Genomic DNA, 24,175 nt, shown 5'->3' with positions numbered 1-24,175 from the left:
TAAGGATACTTATCCCTACAAGTGAAAAATGCTCTACAATGCTCTGAATATCTTCTCCAATGAACAAGATTAAGAAATTATTTTAAAAAAAAAACCAAAAACTCCTGAACTTTTTTCTCCACTTCTCTTCCTAAACTTGGTTTAGCTGGTTACTGACCTTTAGTTCATTAATGTCCTCTAGTCCAAATTCTTTGAATAAAGGAAAATATACGAAGAACATAAAAAATAGTAAGTATAAAAGAAGAAAAAGAAAATACTCAATAAGTCAGAACAGAGGATAGAAAAAATGGAGAAGAAATGCAGAAAATATAATTTTAATGCAGAAAGAACAGATGGCACTAAAACCAATACCTGGAAAATGCATTAAGACCTCAAGAGTATCATTATTTGTTATGTGAGCATACAGTCTGCAGACTTCAACTGGACTTTTCCCATGAGTAAAATGACACATGTACAAGCTTGCCAGGTTAGTTTTAATATTGTGGATAAGAACTTAGGTCTGACCACTACCATAAACATTTTCCTATTTACGTTTCTATTTTCTCTTCCATTAACATTTACTGATTAGACAAGATAAACATGTACTCAGTTATAGAACAACTCTGCTCATTTTAAGACTAAAAAACCAAAAAATGCAAGTCTGTCTTATCCTTTCATTAATGAAGTTTGCTGAACACCTGAAGTCAATTTTTGTTAACATAAAACAAAATGACAATGTTATTGAAAGGAAACTATTGCTGAGATAAGGAAAAAATCACATCTGAAGTGCTTTGCTTACATTAGTGCAATGAGACAGAATTTGATGAGACATACTATTTCATATAAGAGAAGGAATCAGGAAAAGAAGGAAAACTTGATGGGTTCCTATTTTAAAAGCCCACTGCACAAAGGAAAAATGAAAAATAAAAATACCCCACCAACTGCATTTCCAGTACATAGCTGCTTTTCAGGTCCCCAAGAACATTGCTTTAAGCAAAATAAAATATCTCTCAGTCTGCCAGCCTGCACTGTCATGAGAAACCCTTTCTGCATATTGCCATCCATTATTCCAATTTCACTTTGTGAGTTCAATTTGCATACGAGTTATTTGATATCAATTCCTGTCCAAGCAATAGGAAATGTTCCCCTAAAGGTTTAACCTTTGACAAGCCTCCTCATTATTTCTTAGGCTAGAAAAAGGACATGAACTCTGTTTCTCTACAGGCAGACATCAGATGTACTTTCTGGTAGATGGCCACTTTTTCAGGCACAAGTTCATACTCCAGTGAAATGATTAGCCTGAGATATTTTACTGGTGCTATTGTGTGGCACAAACTTGTCCACACACACAGAGCCTGAGGGATGAATTCTCCCATTACACACATTTTGATACCCTGGAAGATTTTAATAGGTTTACCAGGCACCAGCTGTGAGCCAATCTATCTTGCTGGCAGCCACGAGTACCAGACTGCTTTATGCTTTCCTTTTCTTCACTGTCCAGGTAATCTTTGGTTTGGGAACTTTTTGTGAATGTTAACAGCATCAATCATGCATCAACAGCAGAGGCATGTGGCAACAAGAGCACAGAGCTGCCAAAAGCAAAGAATTTCCCACCAAAGAAATTCTTCTTACAAAGCCATCTATTAAAAAAGAAAAGAAAGAGAGAAAGGAAAATCCCACAAACACACTCCCACACTCTGATCCCCACAAAACCCATAGCTGCTGGGGATCTGATCTCTAACCAAGCCCTTATACATTTCTAATCCTCAACACTGCCTTCAGACCTGGTAATTTCTCCTTTGTGTAGTTATTCTTAGCTGTGTGCAGAGCTGGAGAAGTACTATCACAGCCTTTTTTTTTTTTTAAGAGATTCTCTCTATTTAGAATAACTTTGCATTGAGAAGTCACACACGAACACTCCCAGCCTGCTTTTCTCTATGAAATACAGACAAGTGCTAATCCTGTTGCAATTCCTACTAGAAGTATTTTCCTTATTCAGTATCTCCACTTCATGCTTTACTAGGAGGCACTGCAGTGGCTAAAAAATGTTGCCCTTCATCTTATCTTCTACAGTTCACAAATCTCTGTATGAAGAGTAGCTTGCTTCTGAGAGAGGACTAGATGTATAAAATCATAGGTAGCAACCTCCTGACTGATAGTCCATGAATTAGAAATAAAAATCTACCCGTGCCCAGACAAATTTTTTCACTGAAGACTGGACTAAGTTCAAAATAAGCATGAGGCACAAATGTAGGAAAAAAAGGAAAAACTAAGATTTAAAGGATAATCCAAAAACTTTATCTTCAGCTACTGTTTCAATCTATCAACCTAAAATAAAGAAGTAAGAAAATTAAGAACAGAATTAGATCACCAGATGTGCAATGCAGACTAACTAGACAAAGCATGACGGGATCGCTTTTTGTACTAAGTTGAGCCATCAACTTCAGAATAAGAAAAACCAGTGAAAAAGCTACAAGGATTTGTCCCTTTTAGCTTGATTCACAGACTGTTCACAACACTTATTCTTAGCTTATGAAAAATCTCTCTTCAAAGACACTGGTGAGGTGGCAACAAAAAAAAATTGAAAGGTTTTAGAGAACTCATTTCAGCAAAAAGCAGGAAAGACTCCTTCAAACTAAGTTAGTTATTGCCTCACACTCAGACTGAAACTAAATGGAAAGATTCAAGATGGCTTTTTATGGCACTATGATAAGTTCAGTTTGTTTTGAAAGTATTTATCTCACTATGTTGCCATACTTGAAATTAAACACATATCTCTCAATGAAATAATAAATCTATATACATATCTATGCTCTTTAGTAACTATTTATGTCAGTATGTATTTAAGAGCTGTTGTAGAGAAAAATACTTTTGTGATTGAAAGCCTCAGCATTTTTTTTAAAGAAAACCAAGAAAACCTACCTATAATATTTACCACGAAAACCGCAATTATTGTATTGCAGAAATCCAGACTTTTGATAGGATCATAAACACCAAAACGAATTTTGGAGGAATACAGTTACCTTTGCAGCAATCATGACTTGACTAGTAAGAGCCTGTTATATACATGTGTAATACTTCAAAGGAAACTTAACAATTACTTCCTTAAGTATTATTTTTGTATGGCAATTCAGATCTTCTACTAATCCTACTCATCCAAGAAAATAATACACTGATCTCTGTTAAAACATTTCAAGAGTTTTTTAGCTATTGAACGAACTTAAAACACAAAAATCAAATGTAGAACCTAGGGTATTGCAAAAAGCTATGTATGAACTTGTTTTAATCTCAAGCTTACTTTTCAAGACTAATTTTAGACTCTTAAAAAATTCCAGTGATTTTATGTGAGCAATTTTTTTCGTACTGTCTTAATACCATCTATATACAGCTGATTTCATGATTAACAGTGAAGCTAATGTGTTTTCTGGTGGTATTAGGTAACTGAACACAATGGGGACACATCCACCACAAATTAAATACAGTGCCAATTAGTCATAACTCATAAGTTCAATGTATTAGATCATACGTGTACATATCTGTCCCGGTCCCCATCTCTTTCTTCACAGTTACAAGCTGTTGGTGTTCATTTGTAGAGATTTATACGACCAACCTGAAGATATTTAGATATTCCACCCTCTGTCTGCACTGCCTCCTTCAAATAATTAGTTTATTTTTCACTGCACGAATTGACCTAGACAAGTTGGTATGGTCCCAAGACCCCCAGAAAGGAGATGGCTCCAAGGCATTTTGCAGAACACAGCATGTTTGTCCTGCCTGTACGCAAAGTTTGCTGGGTATTAGACAGCTCCAAGTCGAAAGTTTTTAGCCATGTTTGTGCACATCCCAGCTCCTCTGCATTTAAATGGGAAGAATAAGGTACAATGGTGCATTTTGACCACAGTTTTTCACTTGAATATTTTCTTTTCGTCATAATGGACAGCGGACAGTAGAGTGATTTAGCCAAAATACTTGCCAGGGCTCTATTTACAAAGAGTTAAAAAAGGAAGCCTCAATCTTGATGGGACCAGACATGTAAATCAGAGAGATAAAAGCTGCATTTATAAGCAGGGATGACAACAATCTACCATTTAGCAAGCAAGAGAGAATGGCAGAATTCAGAGCTCAAGCCAATTAAGCATCATGACTTCCTTCCATCTGGCAGAGAGACTGTAAAACCACTTAATTAAGGAATTTGATATCTCTGCCACATCTAAAATAATTCAAACTTTCAGCATTTTCAGCTTTTGCATTTTCAGCCTGTATAATGCAGTCACCCAAACACAGGCTGTGTTGTATCAGTTCAGTGTTATTATACTGGCACTGGTGTAACAGGTGTACTTCAAGGCTGAAACACAGGGATGGATCCCAGAGATATCTGTGCTGCATGGTTTGATGGCATTACATGAAATTATGTATTTAATTTGTGGTGGATGTGTCCCCATTGTGTTCAGTTACCTAGTACCACCAGAAAACACATTTTCACTGTTAATCATGAAATCAGCTTTAAATAGATGGGATAAAGACACCACTGAATAAACCACTTCTAGGTGTGAATTATTTGAAATATGACCTAACCTTTTCTTTAATTAGAGACTTGATATATGTCACAAATATACATAGCTGTAATTTTCTTTGAATACACAACTTTAAGTTAGACTAAGTCCAAAACTTGATTCAAATAGTTCTCCAGAAAAGAAAATTAAATGTCCATAGGAAGAAAAAAAAAGTAAAAATTAGTGCAAACGGCACCCAGTTTCTCTACTCTTTAACAATCCTACATATTTAAAGCTGCAACGTAAAGTTACTAGTGACTAACCAAAAGAAAGATTGCTGAGTGGCTACGTGGCCATTTCTTACATGAGACCTACTGGTGGTGAAATAGCTATATTCAGAAAACCTTCTTATTTGGTGGTAATGTGTTTTGATTTTTGTTTTCTTTTTAATTTAGGGGCAGGGGGAAATGCAGCCTCTAATATGCCCTTTCAGTTGAGTAACTTCTAGGTGAAGTCAAAGCTGAGACTAAAAACTGTCCAGAAGCCCCAGAACCCACAATGGCAGGCTGAAGACTGCAGCTGTAAAGCATTGCACCATTTACATTGAAACAGGAACTTTTTAGCAAGAAATTAGGAAAATTTTCAGAGGCATCAAGAACATAAAAATCTTAGCAAAGAGCAAAATTAGCAAGCATATTTCAGATATCTATTAGCCATATACATTTAAGCCACTAAAAAAATCTAACCCCTCCAGCTCAAATATATCTGCTTTTCCAAATGAGACAGAAATGGGAAAAAAGAAGCGACCGATGGAGAACATTCTAACATGATTAACACTCTGACTTCAGAAAGAGTTTACCAAATACGGGCTTACCTTTACTTGGTGCTGATTTTCTCACAGAAGCTACATGGTCTTCAGAGATAGCAAGACGCCTTAGCACATCAGCCAGCGCTGCTTTTAGCACAGTGATTTCATCTTCTTGTTGCTGCACTCTCAGCTCCAGGGCTGAAAGACGGTCCTGGACATCGGACGTGCTCGCAGCCGAGATGCTGTCATCTGCAGAGCAGAAAGAGGCATTTAACTGGTTTGTTCTGAATTAAAAGCCACAGAAAGGAGCATCCACAGCACGAGTACGTCTGTCCCATCATTTTGAAATACTGAAGACATTCAAACAAACGTGTTCAGGCAAATAAGGAATGGATATTATGTCAAACATCAAATTAATGCTTCAAGACAGAAATGTTACTAATCTTTATCTAAGACAGAAGGCTTAAGGAGTGTGGCCCTATTACAATCACAAGAGGCAAAGTGCTTTCTGTTAAAATAGCGCAGAAAGGAAAACACGCTTACCAGCAGAAGGAAGACTGAAATCAAGTTTTTTTTAAACAGCCAACTAAATAAACTAAAAAAGCATAAAACTGTGGTAAAAGTTTTACAATATATTCTTTTGGAACTGTTTACGAATTTTAACTATGATTCTTAATATTAAAGTCAGTTGTAAAGTTAAAAAAAAAAACAGCTCCACAGTTGAACATACAAGTATTGCTAGCCATGACCTAACTGCATCAAGTGGCAACCCCAATTTTAATGGTCTGGATCAGAGTTCCTAATATCAATTCCTTCTTTAACTTTTTTCACATCACCATCCTGTATGTGTCAAAAAACACACAACCTTATAACATTTGGCTTGAAGCAACAAACAGAAAATAAATATACTACAAAAAGGTTCCAAAAAACTCTTTGGCCACACAGAGATAGATTAGCATTGAAGGTCTAATCCAGCAAAATCTATTCTTCAGTGGTAAAAAGGAAATTACAGTTTCTGATTACTCTTTGCCTTTGACAGTTCTTTGCATTATTTCTGCCAAGCCAAAATAACACGTAACAGATTTTTGTATTTGGCTGTTCCAATAAATCACAGGCCAACCACAAAAAAAAAAAATCTGCAAAAGAATATGTTGCTCAATCACAAGGTACTGAATTCTTTATCCATGCTGTTTCAGGTTTACTAAAAACTCACTAAGGAAATTCTAATACAGTTTTACCAAATTTACCTGTATTATACAAATAGACAGTTTAAGTTCATATTCTACAAAATAAATACAAACAGCAAATTTACATGTAAGGGTAAAAAGTGAAAAGGTATTATTACTGTGATTATATAGAATCTAAACTGTAGTTCACTTATCTTATGAAGACATATGAAGGAAAAAAAAGTTAATATAAACCACAATCCTAAAACTCTGTTTTTCCCTAAAAAACGCCTTAATCTTAGAAATACTTGCAAAAGGGCACTTTTAAAATACCTGAACGCAAAAGAAACACTGAGCCAAATTCCTCCAATGGATTAAATATGAAAGAGATTATGGAGTTCAATGCCAATTTCCATTCAGTTAAAACATGATACTCACTACTGACAGACCAAGAATCGAAACAACCAAAATAAAGAACCACAATAATACTTTCACAACACAAATTTTTAAAAGGAGTTAGTAAAAAAACCCTAATGTTAGTAGTGAAATGTATTCACAATTATTATTAAACTGAAAGGAACGGTCGAGGTTACAGTTGTTAAACATCTCCTACAAGATGAACAGTTTTGCATATTGATTTAATTCACTATTTGGTTACACCAAATGCAGAAGTGTATCGCTTCATGGTTAATACTATATTCATTCAGGTTGATAAAAAGAACTGCAGGGGAATTAATAAGGCACATAATCAGACTGAGATCCAGAGACAACAGATCAGAACAGTTCTGAACAAAATGCCTTTAATACCACCATCCTACCTGTACCTCCTATATTCAGAAAATTTATTTTAATGGCTCTCTGTCCCAGCATATCCAATGCTCTCTCAGCAGTACTTTACAAATCCAGACCTGTGGCAGCTGCCCCAGGTTAGGAAGGACTGCGTAAAATCTTTTATTAAAACCCTCATTTTCAAAACATAAAACCCCATCTGCTTTAAGAAGCTAGCAGAAGTTCCTACAAGCACACATACCTATGCAGCACATAAAAAGGAACCAAGATAAATGTACGTTAATCCATGAAGAAAAGCCTTTACTTTAGCAAAGTAAATGGACTTCAAAAAGTACCATATAATTCATATTTCTACTGTCCTTAAAGTGTTCATCTTTAAATACATGCAGTGGACCAGTCAGAACGAACACTGCAGAAAACAACTATTTTCAAAATATTATAAACCTTATAATTCATCTTAGATTGGGTACCAGTCCAAACAGAAGAGAGAAGTTTGATATTTCCTTAAAAAAAGGGGAGGAAAAAAACCCCACACTTTTTGGTTTTTTTCTTTTTTGTCTGCCAAAGCCTTCAATTAATAAACTATTAAAAAGTCTTATAATGGAAAAATTATGGATAAATTCCCAGGCTGCATAAACATGCAGCAGATCACTATAAAACATTTGTAAAATGAATAAGTAGCTATGTCAAATCATCATTTTAGAAGCCAAATATTACTGTGTTCCCTGTGTGGAGTCCAAATAATAGTAATTACCAAACCAGGAAAGGTTCCACTGCTGAGTGGTCTTTCTGATGTGCACAGATGCAAGTGCTCTGCACATCTCTGTATATCTTTTTTTCCCCACCAAGTACTAACATTGACTAGACTGTTTCTGTTGAACCCCAATACCCCAAAAATGGGATACATTACCTGGCTGCTGCAGCTCCCAATGCCAGTTATATCACCAATTAGAAACTTCAAAGAACAGGGGTGCAAATCTTTCTGCCCTGTAAGGGTGAGCTGCAAATGCTCTGACCTCCTCAACATATCAAATGAGATGGTAGCAGAGTTGACTGATGCTCCCCTCTGTGAACTGTGCTGTGGAGGTTTAAGCCTTGACACAACACAGAGAGGCAGAAGGACTCTCAAACTCAACTACAAACCAACAGCTTCTCAGAGGTCATAGCTATGTAAATGGGGCATGAGTAGAAAACAAAGTAGGTTAAGCCATTTAGCTGATTCAAAGCCAGGCAAGGTAATGGGCCATGTGTGTACTACAGGAGAAAAGGGGTTTCAAACCACCAGCAGCTGCTTTGCATTGCAGAGAGGGCACATGAGGAACAGCAACTGAAAGAAGCTGGAGAGCAAGAATATCACTGGGAAATCAAGAATATTTTGGTTGATCAAAGAATACAGTAGCACACTGGGAAGACATTTTATTGTTCTTTATCATTCTACAGAAGCAGCATCTGTTTCAAGTGATGACAATCATGTATTACCCTGGCAACTATTAGAGAATTAAAATGAATGATTCCCAACCCAAAAACCTCACTCATTACAGCAAATATTTTACTGAACTCCAACATGCCCTTCTTGGCAGTGTCTTGAAAAGTAATTCAACAGGGATTAGCTTAAAAGAAGATGCCTTGAAAGTAAGCACAACTGCAAGCTGTGAGATCATTCTGCCAGTTCTGCACAATGCAAAATTATACCTTTTCTTCTCATAAGTTTTCAAAATCTCTTACAGATTTCTTCTTCCATTAAAAATACATTTTATAATCTAAAGAACTACTTCAAAAGAAGTTTAAACAAAAAAACTTCCTTCAAGGGCATGCCCTTCCCCTTTCAGAGAGGAAACAGCTCTTATGCAAGAACAAAGTCAGTCACTTTTGAAGCAAAAGTCCATTTCCTCCCTTTCTCTTCTCCCACTCCTAAATATCTGCCCTTTTCCTCGTGCTGAAAAAGACATCTATCCAGGCCTTCCATAGGCCACTCTTTTTTTACTAAATCAGAGGGAGATTTATTTATTTAAAGAGGCAAACCTGTTAAGCAAATATAGCACAAAAATTTTAAGTGCAGTTCACTACTGATTCATTCTAAAAAGACCAAAGAGCATCATTTTTGATGTGTTGGTCATGTTTCCCAAGCTATTGATGACCTATGCCTTCAAGAGAGCCACAGGGAACAAGATCCATTGCAAAGATCCATCTACAGTGTTCACTGGCAGTAGTGAGGAGACATCCATGCAGGTGTGAATCTAAGGTATTTGTCTTAAAAAGTGGTTTAAGGTAAGAGTAGTGGTAGCCAAATGACAGCAAAAACATGCTAGGTCTCACCATAGAGTACTGTAAATTTCAAAATAAGATGTTTCACTATTTTTCATAGTTCATCAGTTTGATTTTTAATTTTATCCAGGAAAACATCAATTCTTCCCCTGCTTTTGGAATATGAAGGGATAAATATGCTGTCTCCAGTACTCGTGAGACATGAGGATGAACCTAAAAATTAGGGTTCATTTTTCAGTCAATGGAACAGCATTAAACAGACACGTTACTCTGTGTGGGACTCCCCACAGTCACAGGCACCAAACCAATCCCAGCAGATTGAACAAGGCAGCAGCTCAAACAGCCTCTTAGACTTTGGCCAGGAACTTCAAGAGGGGTATCCAGTACATAGTGATGGTACTTTACCAACCTCCCAAGCCATGTATCACTCCTCTTCCCACATGTCACCAGCAGGCACTAGAGGATAACAGCATCTGAAAAGCATCACCCTTCATCATTCGCTGCCTAGGAGAAATTTGAAATGGCTACATTTGGAAAAAAAATTATCTTACTACTGAACCATCTATTCTGGGCCTCCTCAACAATTCCAGAGCATCCACTATCACTTCTCTGAGTCAATTCCTCCCAGCCTCCACCAAACATAAGTAAGGGCTTCATTTTAAACAGAAGCAGCATTTCAGAAAAACAAATTCTACAAACTCCAGCACATGGAAATTTAAACCACAGGGTGGAAAATTCTACGTTTCATCCAATAAAGCCACAGAAACCACAGGTAATTTTAAACCCCCATCTGTTAAGGAACCCATGAAGTTTTCTGAGAGTGGTAAGAGTCTTTTATTAGAGAATAGCAACAGAAATTACTTGGACTGGCATAAAGATCTGGCTGACAATTTCAGGGAATAACTGGCCCAAAAGAATGCTTTCTCACCAGTACTATGATCAGCTCACATCTGCAGGAAACACTGTATTTGTACAACTTGCAATTTCTGTTCTGAAGAGTAGTGAATAATTTTACTGCAGATGAGTCTTATATTTCCAGAGAAATAACTGACAAACTTGTTTTTTCTACCATGCTACCAGAAAAAAAAACTCCGCAGTTTTTTGCAATTCACTTATCTTAAGACTAGATTATAAAGGGTGTAAAGATCAAGAATTGTGTTCCATATCTGTAATTCATAATTCTCAAAAAATCCCCAAATCAATAGAATTAGACTCCATGCTTCTGCCCACAGTATCTTCTTCACCTCCTCCAAGTGCCAGCACACAAATTATCTCAGTTTTGTAAAGGATGTGAGTCATGAAAAGAACACAAAAATGGGAATTAGAACACACAACACAAACATGGAAAATTAAAAGAGCTCCCTCTGACCCAAACAACACTGTATTAAGTTCTAATTTGCCCCTAAAACAAGACTACGTGGGATGGCAATGGAGTGGGAAGTTCTCCCCAAGTTCTCACTTCCCGCAAATGCAAGACTCTGGTCGTTAACTCTCTCAGTTATCCCATATATTTTTTGCTTCCTTTGCTAGTTTTTCATTCTTTTTCCTTAATCTCCCAATTCTTCTTTACTGAATTGAAACTAATTTGCTGTTCAGCTCAGGGTTGATGCTGAATGAGACAGTTTGGTTGAAATGATGGTCCTTTCTTGTACAGCTCATGAGATTTTTTTTAACAATTCATAGATCCATCTTATTTTAGTCCCCTACAAACAGTTAATATAAAAACAATATATTACTCTACACTAGCCTTTCACGAACCATTTTGATAACAAGTCAAGCAGCAAGCAGTAAGTTTATTTACAAAGATCCTACTGCAGAATCAAATCATAAAACGGGAGTGCAATGTCTAGTGGATAGTGCCTTAAACATCAAAAGTCATCACCTCAATTGCTCATCTGCATTTTTAAACAGAAACTGTCTAAAAGACTGCTTATTATTTACTTTAAAATATAGCTGGGCAATCCACCATGTTGTGATGGATACAGAACTTGGCCATGAACAAACCCAAACAACACCTCCTACCCAAAAAATAGAACCTAACCAAAGAAAACCCCACCAACCTTCACTCAAGTCTGAAACTTAGACTACATCTAAAAATCTCAGTCAAAGCTCTGAAAGGAATGTAATTTATGCTGTTAAGAATTTATCCATTACTTGAATAAATGTAAACTGGCCCATCTGTAAAAGATCTATACACATCTGTATATATCTGTAGAGATAATCATACACTCGAAACCTCAATTAAAAAAAAAGGGGCCATAAACTATAAATTTAAATCATTATAGTAATGCATTAGATTTCAAAAGAACAACAAAAGATATAACTACATTGGACAAAGCTTCTTAGGACTTCTCAATTCAGCATGATATATATTCATTTTACAGTTGTAGTGATTTGTCTGTAGGTGATCCACGGGATGATTTTGCTGAAACCCATGAATGTTCTGCAATGCAATAGCTGCTACTGACCTTTGATATTTGTGACTGTTTTATGGTTAATTCAAAGCAAGTTCGTGTCTGTGAACCTACTACTGCACCAATACATTATAAAGAACATGACCCATGTTTCAAACAATCTCATTTGAAAGGGTTGTTTGGACATGTAAGATGATCTACAACTTCATGCCTAATAATTAATACTCTGTTTGTGTATGCTAAACAGATTTGTGCACTTAGGCCTTCATACCTTTTTTTGTCCTGACATGAAAAAGCAAAGGAAGGAAAAAGATTAAGAGATGATACAAAAATATCCTGGAAAAAAATAACTTTGTAAAAACCACAAGTTACAGCAGATAAAAGAATATTTTTCTAACAAGCTTTTGCATCTGCTGCTGTAAACACTCAGTTTTAATACGGATAATCCAGAAATGTATAAGCGTGAGATTCACAGGGTACATCTCCACCCATGCTCTATTTGACCAACATGAGTGTTCTGCTTCCCTAAGTTTCCAGTAACTGTATTACCTATTGAGCACAAAAGTTTTATACTTTTATACTTGCTGATACTAGTTTTGATAGGCAGACTGTGAAAACAAAACACTTACAGACACTTCTCATATTTGACATTGGTATCCATATAATTACTTGAAGAGGCAGGTAATTATGCAGGCTCTCTCAGGTATCCTTCCCCAACTGCATACTTCATATCAGCTCCACCTCCATTGAGATGCATCTCAAGAGTAAGACCATTCACAGGTTTTCCTCCACCCACTACTTAAGACTTGTGGTTTTCAAGTACTTTTCTTCCCCTTACATTGCTTAGCTCTCGATGTTCCTGATATTGTTCTGAAGCTCATGACTCTTCAATGCTTGGCCTTCAACCAGCAGGACAAGTCCTTTTCCTTCCAAAATAGCGTTTCTGCTACAGGTGAGTGACCTCTACACTCCATTGAGAGAATTTGTGGTGTCTATGGGTACCTGCTTGAGATCCCCCATATAACTCATTCAGCAGCACTCCAAGTCACCTCAAGCTCTTTTCAGTATCTTATGCCATCCTATTTTCACATCACAGTAAGAGAGAGGGGCAGGGAGCACCTTTTCAAACACAAAAACTTTGAAATTCACGTAGCAACCAAAGAGCTGCAATGAACTGTTCTACTATAAATTACACACACGTTAACAAAAACACTTTAGCCCACATATGTCAGTATTTCTTTGCCGAAAATATTTCATGTTGTGCTAGAAGTGTTAGAACATTTCCATGATAAAATACTGATTTAAAAGTTTAAAAAAGCATGAAACAATGCAAGTTAAAAATTTCAGTGCCTGCAGTTTTTTCCCCCACCCTCCCTAATGCCCAAACTGATCTAACCAAAATTTTCTAAGAAAACAACTTTTCCTATGCTGAAGTGGGACCAGATCTCTGAGGTCTTCCTCTTCACCAAGGGCTCAGCCACTACTTGCCTCCCAAGCCATCCCATGAAGAAATTCAGCAGGTTCCAGCTTTGCAGGACAGAGGCAAAGCCAGTCACTGTCTGGGGCTCCAGGGTAACCACTGCAGGACAGCAAGAGTAGGAAAACATCTCTCCCACCTGAGGAAGAACCTGCATGTTGTGCCCAAACACCAGACATCCATCAGTGGGGAAAAGTGCTAAGCTCTCACAGGTACTCCCACCAGAAGCAATCAGGCTTTTGACATGTCCTACCTACACACTTTGACAATCAAGCCTTCCTAGTTTCAAATCAGGCAATTACTTAATTAGAAAATTAGGTAATTAGCAGATGCTTTTGACCTTAATCTCTTTTTAACTTCACTCTTCATCTGTTAAATGCAAACATTGTCCCACACCACAAAAAGGTTAATTAACACTTGTGGGCTACCAACACACTACCCCTGAGTGCCACAGCAAAATCAATGCTTAAATTTGTGCATTTCTTTGAAAAGCACGAATAAAAGTCTTGCCACAAAAATAACAGAAGGACATGCAAAGAAAATGAAGGCAACTCAAAACACCAAGAAACTGCTTTTTAGGCAGAACTAGCTTTTCAGAGTTCTGAACTGTGGGAAGACTATGAGCAAGTAATTAAAGGCTGCATCTTAATATCTATATGATCCAGAAGATTAAATACAGTCTTGAAGAAAAACTCCAATTCTGACTTCTATGCTCACTATGACTTCCCACTCAGAACACCCTTCTTAATCATATGGCAATAGTGCATAAATCTACAAAAAGACAGCAGCATTAATTGTCGCTGATCTGCTCAACACAACAATGAATGACAGTAACTTTTATCAGGCTCAGATAAAAGTACTGCTATGCAAAACATCACAAAGTCCAGAAAAAGCACAGAGTTCACTGAGAAGCATGGGATCATCTGAAACACTGATTTTCCTGGAGTATTCAGCAAACTTATTTACACAGATAGGTACCACCACATGGCAGGCAAGGAAGGTGTGAAGGTTTGTAAATGGAAAGAGGGCTTGGGGAGCAGGGGGTAGAGGGAAGGAGGGGAGGAAAAGAAAAAAAAAAAGAAAAAAGAAAAAAGAGCACTCAGAGTTATCTCAGATTCTTCATCTCTCTCTGCACCTCTCCCTCCCCCTGGGGCCACTTATTTTTTAACCACTCTTGTAATAGTGATGCTGCTAACTCCTGTTCAGAGAAGTGTCCGTATATTTAGAGAATTTTTTTTTTTCAGAATTTAAGCCTAAATTCATACAGGTTACTTCCAATTTTTCAAATTCTATTTCCAAAGCATATTTCCAAAAGATACTTTTTCCCAGTAACATGCAAATAAAATCCAAATTTGCAAAACATTCAACCTTTAGACTGCAACAACACAGGAAAAGTCCAACATTCCTCATCATTGCAGTGCATCTCCTCTGCTGCAAAATATTTGAGTCAGTAGTACCAACATACTTTTAATCTGAAACTTATGGAAAACTTCCAACATCTTAAATATTTATTGCTTATTTGGGCATCAAACTTATCTGAGTTTTTGTCTGTGGTATGCTTTTAACAAGTACATTTTTGCCCCGGAGGAAAGATGTTTCTACTCTTTAAGATTGCTATATTCTCATCAGTTCTAGAGTATAACATCACAACAAATTAGAAAAGCACTGAAATCATTAAGTGAGATAACATCAGGAAAAACAACATACCCTCTTCTTTTATAGATACATTTTATTTTGTACCATGCAATGTTTAATTGCAAAATTTTACTGATCTCATATCCTGACACACAAACAAGTAATCTCTAGTTTCTGTTATCTAGCAATAAAGTTAGACATTATCTCTGAAAATAAAAGTGTTGGAATATTTCTGAAATTTTTTGTACTGGCTGCTTCATTGTGCTGCTCATTTCCTTCCCCCAGGACTCATAAATATCTAATTTGTAACATCAAAAATACCAATTTACAAACTAAGTTTATTTGATCTTATTCTGTGCTATTCTAAGCCAATCTATGATAAATGCCACCCTGCAAAACTCCACCAAGTCAAGAAAAACAGAATCCTGGCCCATAGTACTCATTTCCTTTCCCAAAGAAATAAGCAACTCTCTCTCACAAAATACTCATCTACCCTGCACAGGGGAAGCCTTCCCTTTCAGCTCTGCTGCAAAAAGCAGGATCTGGTGGGTTTCTGTGCTCAGCAGAAACATGCTTAAATCAGAGCAAGAGGGAGGCACCAGGGCAGGTGTACACAGCGGGGTAATTGGATGGCTCTTATCCGCCAAGTCACAGGACACAGTGAGTTCAGATCAAAGTAAAATCTGTTTCGAAATAGACTTAACTCATTGCCTTATCTTAGTTTTCTGGTATTTTGGGTATAGGAATTCCTTCCACTTATTCAGGGTCTTATGCGGCCACAGCTTTATTTCCTTTCAATACCAGAGCCCATTTAGTAAAATGCCAACTTTCAGCTTCCTCTCTGACAAGCCAAAGAGACCTTGAAAAGTTATTGTCCTTCATTGCATTTTCTTATCCAAAAGCTAAAGATTATAATACACTCTTGTAAAAAATAACCTCTATTAAGAGACAAGCCTTCTGGTGGGAGTATTCATTCCAGTGATAAGTTTTCTCTTGTGACCATCCACCACAGCTGTGGTGCTGCTGCAATGGGGCCAGGATGGCTGGTTGTGCTTGCATGCCTGGCATGCTCTGTCTGTTCCAGTGGGCAGCCATCTCCTGCAGAAGACACCCCTTATCCCAGGTCTGTGACAAAAATATTATCCTTGCTGTTGCAGGGGATACCGTCTTGCAGTTGTTCAACCTCTCCTGTGTCTTGTAGGCAAGAACAGACGTAAGGTTTGGTTTTGATATTTTAAAAAAAAGTCCATTGTTTCTTGGGAGTGTGAGACTAAAGCTCTCTAATCTGTGAGACTAAAGCTCTCTAGTCACAAGCTTGATCCAACTCAACACTTCCAACAGTAGCAATCACAATCTCGCTTTTGTTTACCTCCACCAAAATGTCTCCCCAAATTCTGTAACTGCTTGCAGTTTTGGTACTAGAGGAACATTTCTACAACAGTTAATGCTTACTCCAGGTGGAACCAAATCCACAGCAGTTTTGTTGGGGGCTTTTTTTGCATAGAAAAGAACTAAACTATCTCCGTAAAGACTAGTCATACTACAGATGCAGTTAAGCTCTCCACTTAGTTTCAAGGATAAAGAACAAGCTGCATGACTCCCACACAGCCAATCTGTAAGGTGGTATCTGCAGCTACTCATCTCACATTAGTCACAATCTCCATTTCAATTACTACAGAGGAGCAACTATTGAGAAATAAAGGGAGTATTTGCGCATTGTGTGTCATAGAAAACACAGGCCAGAGAGCGAGCAGAAGTATCTACGCTGGTACAAGTCAACAGCCACCCTCAAAAAGCGGAACTGAGCATAAATACAATTAAACAACTGACTGGTTCTTTAGTTAAGCTCCCTTTTTTTTTATTATGTTAGCAATTAAACAGCCTTGGTGAAGTAACAGCTGTAAACAAGGTGTGGGTGGAAAGCATTGCTCACACCTTTCCTGCTGCTGTGACAGCTGCTGCCTGACAGGAGACCATCCAGACATTCACCCTGCTGTCCTGTAACACGCTGCTTCTGAATAGCTGTCGAAATGTTTAATATTATTATTCATTATTTTATAAACACAGGTAGCCTTTTAAACATTCAGAGTATAGATCTATCATCAAGTGTTGCCGCACTTTCCTTAGCAAGGGAACTACCAACAATAATTTTCGACAAATACTCTATGTTGATAAATCATACGAAACCATCATGAATATATGTATGGAATTTGCTTACATGCGAAACATACCTGTCTGCAGGGATATTTTTTTCCTTTTTTCACAAAGGATTCTGTAGGAAAACACACTTCTGTGTGGAAAGTTTGCCAAATTTTGTAAACTCAAAAGGGAGTCTATCAAAGTTATGTCTATCAAAGTTGCTTAAATACATCACATTTGGTACCATAAACAGATTACTTCTCTGATCTTTCTACAGATGGGAGTCTCTGAAGTGTCAAAAATCCTCAGGTTTCTCTTCCCACTATTTGCTACAAAGCAACAGTTTTTAGGTAAAGAAGATACCCCTACAAATAATAAGAGACATGACTGATCGTGGATATGTCCAGTATTAGAAATACTACAAATACTACAAATACTTGATAGGGAAACAAGAACTGAATCTGATTGGGACTAAGTAACAGCAGTGCTGCAAACTATGAGTAAGTTGCATTTTTTTCCCACTTATTTCCTTCTTCCCCAAAACTAAGGCATTAATTAATCAAGAACTGATAACAATCCAAGCCTCCTCAGAAATAGAAATCTTTATGTGCTAAAGTACATAAGTTCAAAAAAAGCAGAAATGTTTTGCTGCAGAAGTACACGAGCACCAATGCAACCAGACAGGCTCTATACCGTCACTCAGCCCGCCACTGCCACATCAGCGGTCACTCCCTTGAAGACCTATCTCAGAGCTCTTCTCTGGCTATATCACTGGGTACCACTTTCAGCTTTTTATAAGAGATCAGGAACAGCAATGCTAGGTAAAGCCTGCCTGCAACCCACAGAAAAAAAGTTTATAGTTTTTTACTAATACACTTCAAACTCAAAGTGAAAAATATACTGGAAAAAGCTATATATTGTAGGTCTCCAGTGTTTGCAATTCAGTTCTATTCTCTTTTTTATGTCCAGGAGATTTCTATTTGTTTGATAACTGGGGGGGGGGGAACAATCTAAAGCCAAAAAAATAATAGTTACTCTGAAAGCAGCTATTATCTTAAATCACTGAATTATCGAGTTTATTCCTCTAATGCTTATGTTTTAGAATTGATTAATTCCACATACACTTACTAAGCATTAGCTATGCTAATTCAGCTCTTTATACATATAAAAGAACCATCCGGGAGCATACTATTTCTGTATAATACTGCCAGTCAAAATAACAGAATCTTTCATGCATGAAAAAGAATCCTCCCACCACAGCAGAATACATCAGTAAGAACATTATTTTATACATTTTCAGCATTTTCTACCCTTCCTCACAACCTTATTTTACTACTTCTATTTTATTTTTAGCAATAGGAAAAAGAATTAAAACTGAGCCAGCATGACCATGTTCTTTGGGCTGCAGCTGGGGGTAGGGCCACACAAACTAGCAGGGAGTGAGCCCGAGAGAGAGTGAACAACATCACAGCTTCCATGTAGTAACTATTCAAGCACACACTCCTACTCAAGACTAAATGCCAGGTTGTTTAACCTACTAATCCACATTTAGTAACCTACTGTGTCAACATGCTTTTGGTTTCCACCTCCACTTAGCCCTCTGCAGCTCATGTGCAAGCCCACACTCTAACTAGGTGTGGCCATTCTTCGCAACTTGCGAAGTTGCATACGAGGAAGTCCTCGCACGAGAGCGCTACACAACATGTAGCCTGTACATCTCCGAGATGTACCTCAAAAAACACCTCATTGCTCAAGACACCGTGCCATTTATTTACTAAATAGGTAAAATCATGCAAGAACCTGAAGGACCAACTCCATCAGCTGGAAGGGAATGTTTCCTTTGATGCATTTCACAGGTATCAGACATCTGACTATGGGTATTCTCATGGTTTTAAATGCTCCTGAAGAGCTTCATGGGCAAACCTCGACAAATTAATGCATTTTTAGAACATACAAAGAACAAAAAAGGTGCTGGGAGAGAAGAGCAAAAGCAGACATCACCTAAATTCTACCTGGTTTTACGACACATAAGGGCATCTTCTCACCACACAATAAAAAACTGTGATTAATGACTGTAACATCTGGTTATTCCTTTTCCGCCCCTGCTCACAGAGCAGGATCTGCACATCCAGTAGTTTTTCTGTATTTCTTTTTGCAAGTTCTGCTCTCCATGCTGCTCTGGCTCAATGCAGAAGGAGCAGGTTGAAGAAGCCTTTCAGTTGAGTATGCTGCAAGGAGGAAGTTTCCAATAACACCACTTTCTTGATGAATTTACTTATCTGTGTGAAGCAGGGGTGTGATACAGGGTTCATAAAGATACTTTCTTAATCAGGACATTACTCAAAATTTGAGAGCAAAGACTCGGTGCTGAGAAAGTGTGTGCAGTCTGAACCTTTCTATCTGACCTTTAATGACATGTTTGCTGCGTCAGCTCCACCTTTGACATTTCACCAATTTCGATACTTCAGCAACTTAAAGCGTGGTTTGCAATTACATTCTGCAATTGCAAAGAAAACACTACCCATTAACCTGCACAAGTCACTATTATTTCCTCAACCCCCTTTTGATGACTAACACATATTCCTAGAACCGTTAGGAGTGAGACAGAGACCTGAAAAGGCAAAGCAGAAGAAACATTACCAAAAAATGGAATTATAGTTTCAAAAGGTAACTATCAAGTTAAAGAAATGAGACTTCCATTGAGTCAAGACAAGAATTAACCTACTAAACAGTGTGAGATGAAAACTCCTATGGATCTTTACACTATATGCAATTTTATGTTGTATACACATAGCACTGCTGTTACAGTGCAGTACTGCAGATATTCAGTTAGACGCTACCGAGCAATAACACTGTTAGTTACCAAAGTATGTACCAAATATACTGAAAGACTTGTAATGAGACGTGTACATTTACAAACATTTACAGCAAGTTTACAGTCAGCAACGTGCAGAGTCAAACACTGTTCGACCTCGGAGAGAGCTCCCCATGCCACTGCACCAGCCTGTACTGTGCACAGCTGGGTGACAACAGCCATGTCCCTTCTCTGCCTTCCTGGAAAGGGGGTGGTATCTGATGAGGAAACAGCACTTTGACAATAAGTTTAATGCAATTAAGCCTTTTTACACAGCCCACCTAGTTTACAGCTCACTTCATTAAGCATAGGCTCAGCTAACTTACAAAGCAAGAAAATTCTGCTTAGTCCAACTGTGCTTATAACCCTTCAACAAAAGATTCTTTTAACTCAGTCAAATTACTAGAAGGTGGTAAGTAAAACTATACTAACCTGATAAGGAGGTAGAACTTAAAACCAGTATACACTATCCTGAAAATTCCAGCAGATAAGAGGCAACAATGGTACTTTCAAGAACTACAATGAGATGGGATTTCAACTCTAGACTATCAGAAAAAACAGTGCTTAGGGAGATGTAATCCCCTGAAATAGGTTGATACTTGGTTTATTTAACTGGTCCCCATCCAGTACCTATCCATTTTAGGTAAAATATCAAGCTGAAAGTAGGACTTCTATGTCACATTTGTCTATTTTTGCCTACATAACAGGCACTGGAAAGAAAAAAGCCCTTGTAATATCCAAATACTCACAGCTAAGTTCCTTATGTCAGATACTAATCCAAATTAAGTACCTGTGCGTGAGCATCCAGACAGGGAAGCACAGCACCAAGAACAGCAGCATATGCAGGCCACTGTCACTCCCTGCCAATGAGGCAGGTGGCAAAGCCACAGCCAGCTGAGGTGCCCTCCAGAGAACAGTGACAGACCCTGGGTGAGAATGGGTAGCAAAGCCGCTGCTGGTTGAGGTGCCCTCCACAGAACAGTGACAGCCCCTGGGTGAGAGGCACCAAGCCCAAGAAGGACTCAGTGTCACCCCTGGAGAAACCCTGCAGAGCCACCACCATAACCTCACCTTTATCATCCCTGTCTCCAGCAACTGGTGAATCCACACTGCGAAAAACCCTAAGCAAACTCTACTAGTATTATCATTAAAGATAAATGAATCGAAACCAAAAGCCTGAAAGTAATCAAGTTTACAAACATGGGGATACTAGAGTTTGTTTCACTTTTTTTTTTTTTCTGTTTATAAATACTATTTTCAATGCTAAGTGTCACTGGAGGCAAATATTTAATCAAGAAGCATGACAACTGAAGGTTTCTTTGTAGGTAAATATTTCCATTTGTCAAACTCAAAATTTCTAACCTGATCTGTATCATCTAAGATAAATTCTAGCCCATATCTAATTTGATAGCTATGCTCTTCCTGAAGGAACATTGCCTTATCTTAGCTTTAGTTATAAAAGGATAATTAGAAAAATTAGAAAAAAAAGAATTCACCCCTACTGACATCAGAGAAGCTTTTTTTTTAAAAAAAGTTTGATTAAGCTGCTTATCAGCATTGGTATTCCATATGTTAAAAGGGAGTGCTAGTTCTTTACTCCTGAATTAGGAATTAATTTTTTTTTTCCCCAAAATCTTCGTTCGCGAAGCCTAGCCATGATGATGATGAGGAATTAATTTTTAGCTATGGCAAAAAATGAGCAACTGAAGGTATGTATAATGACACCTGTGACAAAACAAATCACAATTAAAGGTAAGGTAGACAAGTTCCTATAGAAAAGCACATCGTTATAGGATATATACTTTAAAAAAAAAAGTTATCCCAAAAAACCTCACCTGAAATACCCTACTGTTAGTACAAAGCCTTAAGCCCCTTTAAATAAAGCAAGAACGAGCATGTATGGCCCAACAGAAAAAAAAAATTCCTTCTACAGCTTAATCTCAGGCTTTTTCATACTTGTTACCACTGCAAAGTTGCTAAAAGCCCTCAAGGCAAAGAACTCTCAAGGATGAAGTTAGAAATTTCATACGAACAAAGCACTTTGTAATTCTCCACCACACCAGTTCCTTAGTTTATGTGCAAACCAACACACAGTCCTCGAAAAACTCTATATAAAGATACATTAGGTCTAACTGTATAAGTAGGAATCAAGTTTTAAACCAACAAAGCACACTGCCCTGCTAATAATACCCAAAGCCACGGTTTCTGTTAATCACAAATGCTGTCTTTAGCTCTTACTCAGCACAATCTTCAGTCTTTCACCAAGATTTCAGGCAAAATAATTTTTTAAGACGCAGAAAAAAATTGACGTAGAACATATGCATTGAAAAAAAAATGTGTTTCTTGCACCTTATTTTGCTGGATTTCTATACAAATCTCAAAAGGTAAGTCCATCATGTCACACTCGCTTCAGAATTTCAAGATACGTCTCAAGCTGAAGTTTGAGACACCGCTACGTTTTTTACAGACGATCACAGAAATTCTTGCTAAAAGCCATTAAAGTCAATGGAAATGTTGGTAACATAAACCTCTACATATCAGTAACAAAGCTTCAAGTTGTAGCCATAAAAATTGCTGTTCTTTTGAATTTTGCTCTGAAGACAAACAGCTAAACAGTAAACTTTCTTTTCTACTGTAAAAATCCTTGCAAGATTGCAAAAACAAATCATACGAAGCACTTGTAATGTTAAAATTTCCAATTTACCCTCCTCTCTTTCTTAAGAGTTGCAACATCTTGAATTCTAAACCGAATAGTTTGAATTCTAAAGCAGATAAAGTACAGTGCATTGCTCACTTCAAGAAAGTACACCATAGCAAGGTCATTCCTTTCTTCCCCAACATACTCATCGAAATCTATGCATTAAATATTTGCCCTTATTTTTTAAAACACACTTTCCCGTTGACCATCATATTTCAGGCCAGAAGTGTAAGGTTTTACACGTGAGATGCTGCATTCGCACCAAAATCGCACGGCACAAATCAGCAAACAAAGAAGAGCTGCTCGGTGATGTCCACTCTATTCGGAAAAACACACTTCTCCACAATATACAAGAGAAACACGTCTTATCTCTGATGCGATTTGTTGGCAAGGATCATTTGGTTCTTTTTAAGACCATATATTTTTGGTTGCTACAGCCAGAACGCTGCAATTAAATGACCCAATTCGCACTGAAGAGGCTGGTTTGACAGTAGCTGTTTATAAAGAAATGAAACAGGCATTGAAATATTTCATTTTTACTATGATACTAGTAAAAACGAAGGCGGGGGGGAGAAACCCTTATTTCTGAAGGGCAAATACATGCCTCGGAGACAGAAAGCCCCGCACAGGAGGCGCACGGCTGGAGCCGCAGCAGACCGCCGGGTCTGATCTACCTACGCTGAGCGAGCCTTTACTGCCGCCTGCCTGAGGCCCGCGCAGCCCACGCGTCCCAGCGGGGCTTCCCATGACTTTTCCTTTGGAGAGCGTCAAACAGAGAGGTCCAAACGAAGGGCTGGACGCGTAAGAGCCGCCCTTTCCCGAGGGCTGCGAAGGGTCCCTCGCACGAAACGCGCTCCCCCGACAGCCCCGGGCCGCCGGGCCGGCCCCACGCTGCTCCGCGCCAGCAGCCTTCTGTCCAGAGAGCACTAACTTCGTCATTATCCTCCTCTCGTTTCCTCCGTTATCCACACACATCATAATTTTGTTTGGCTACCTTTTTTTTGTTCTGTGTTTTAATTTTCTCGAGGTTGGGATGCCGCAGGGCAGCGAGCCGCTCAGCAGGCACACCTTGCCGGCTGCTGCCGGGGACGCGGAGCTGCCCTCGCACCAGACAGGGCAGTATCTACCCGGGTACGGACAGGTTTCCCTTCCTCCCCTCCCGGGATGGGGAAGCGCTGGAGATCATTCCGAAAGAGCCCTCGCAGGGCGCTGCGGGGCGGCCCCCCCGCGCGCGGGCAGGCGCGGTACTTTACCCCGTGCAGAAGGCGGCGAGCGCCGAGGGGTTCGCAGCCTGCGCCCAGGCAGAGCAAGGCTTCCTCCATCCCTCTCGCCGACGCCGAGCCGGCCCCGCCGCCCTCCCGCCGAGGCTCAGCCGAGCACCCGCGCCCCGGCTCGGCCGGCGGACGCCGGCGGACGGTGCCGGCCCCCGATCCCTGCTGGCGGCGGCCGGTCCCCGCG

General features: G+C 38.6%; 1 protein-coding gene across 2 annotated transcripts in view; it reads right to left on the bottom strand.

Annotated features, from left to right (window-relative positions):
• Window positions 1-23,802, bottom strand: part of EML4 (EMAP like 4) — an 89,388-nt gene extending 65,586 nt beyond the window's left edge. Inside the window, exons 1-2 of one of the 2 annotated variants that reach the window (XM_018085249.2) lie at window positions 23,786-23,802; window positions 5,347-5,529 (exon numbers count right to left, since the gene is read on the bottom strand). The gene's annotated coding sequence lies outside the window, so the exon portion shown is untranslated. The remainder of the gene's footprint in view (window positions 1-5,346; window positions 5,530-23,785) is intronic. The other variant, XM_018085248.2, reaches the window with a different exon arrangement.
• Window positions 23,803-24,175: the final 373 nt, after the last annotated feature.

This window comes from Manacus vitellinus, unplaced genomic scaffold (genome assembly GCF_001715985.3).
Source record: "Manacus vitellinus isolate BGI_N305 unplaced genomic scaffold, ASM171598v3 scaffold_8_pilon, whole genome shotgun sequence".
In the NCBI taxonomy this organism is placed as follows: Eukaryota; Metazoa; Chordata; class Aves; order Passeriformes; family Pipridae; genus Manacus; species Manacus vitellinus.
Note: the sequence above shows the minus strand (reverse complement) of the source record. Positions and strands in the feature narration are given on the sequence as shown.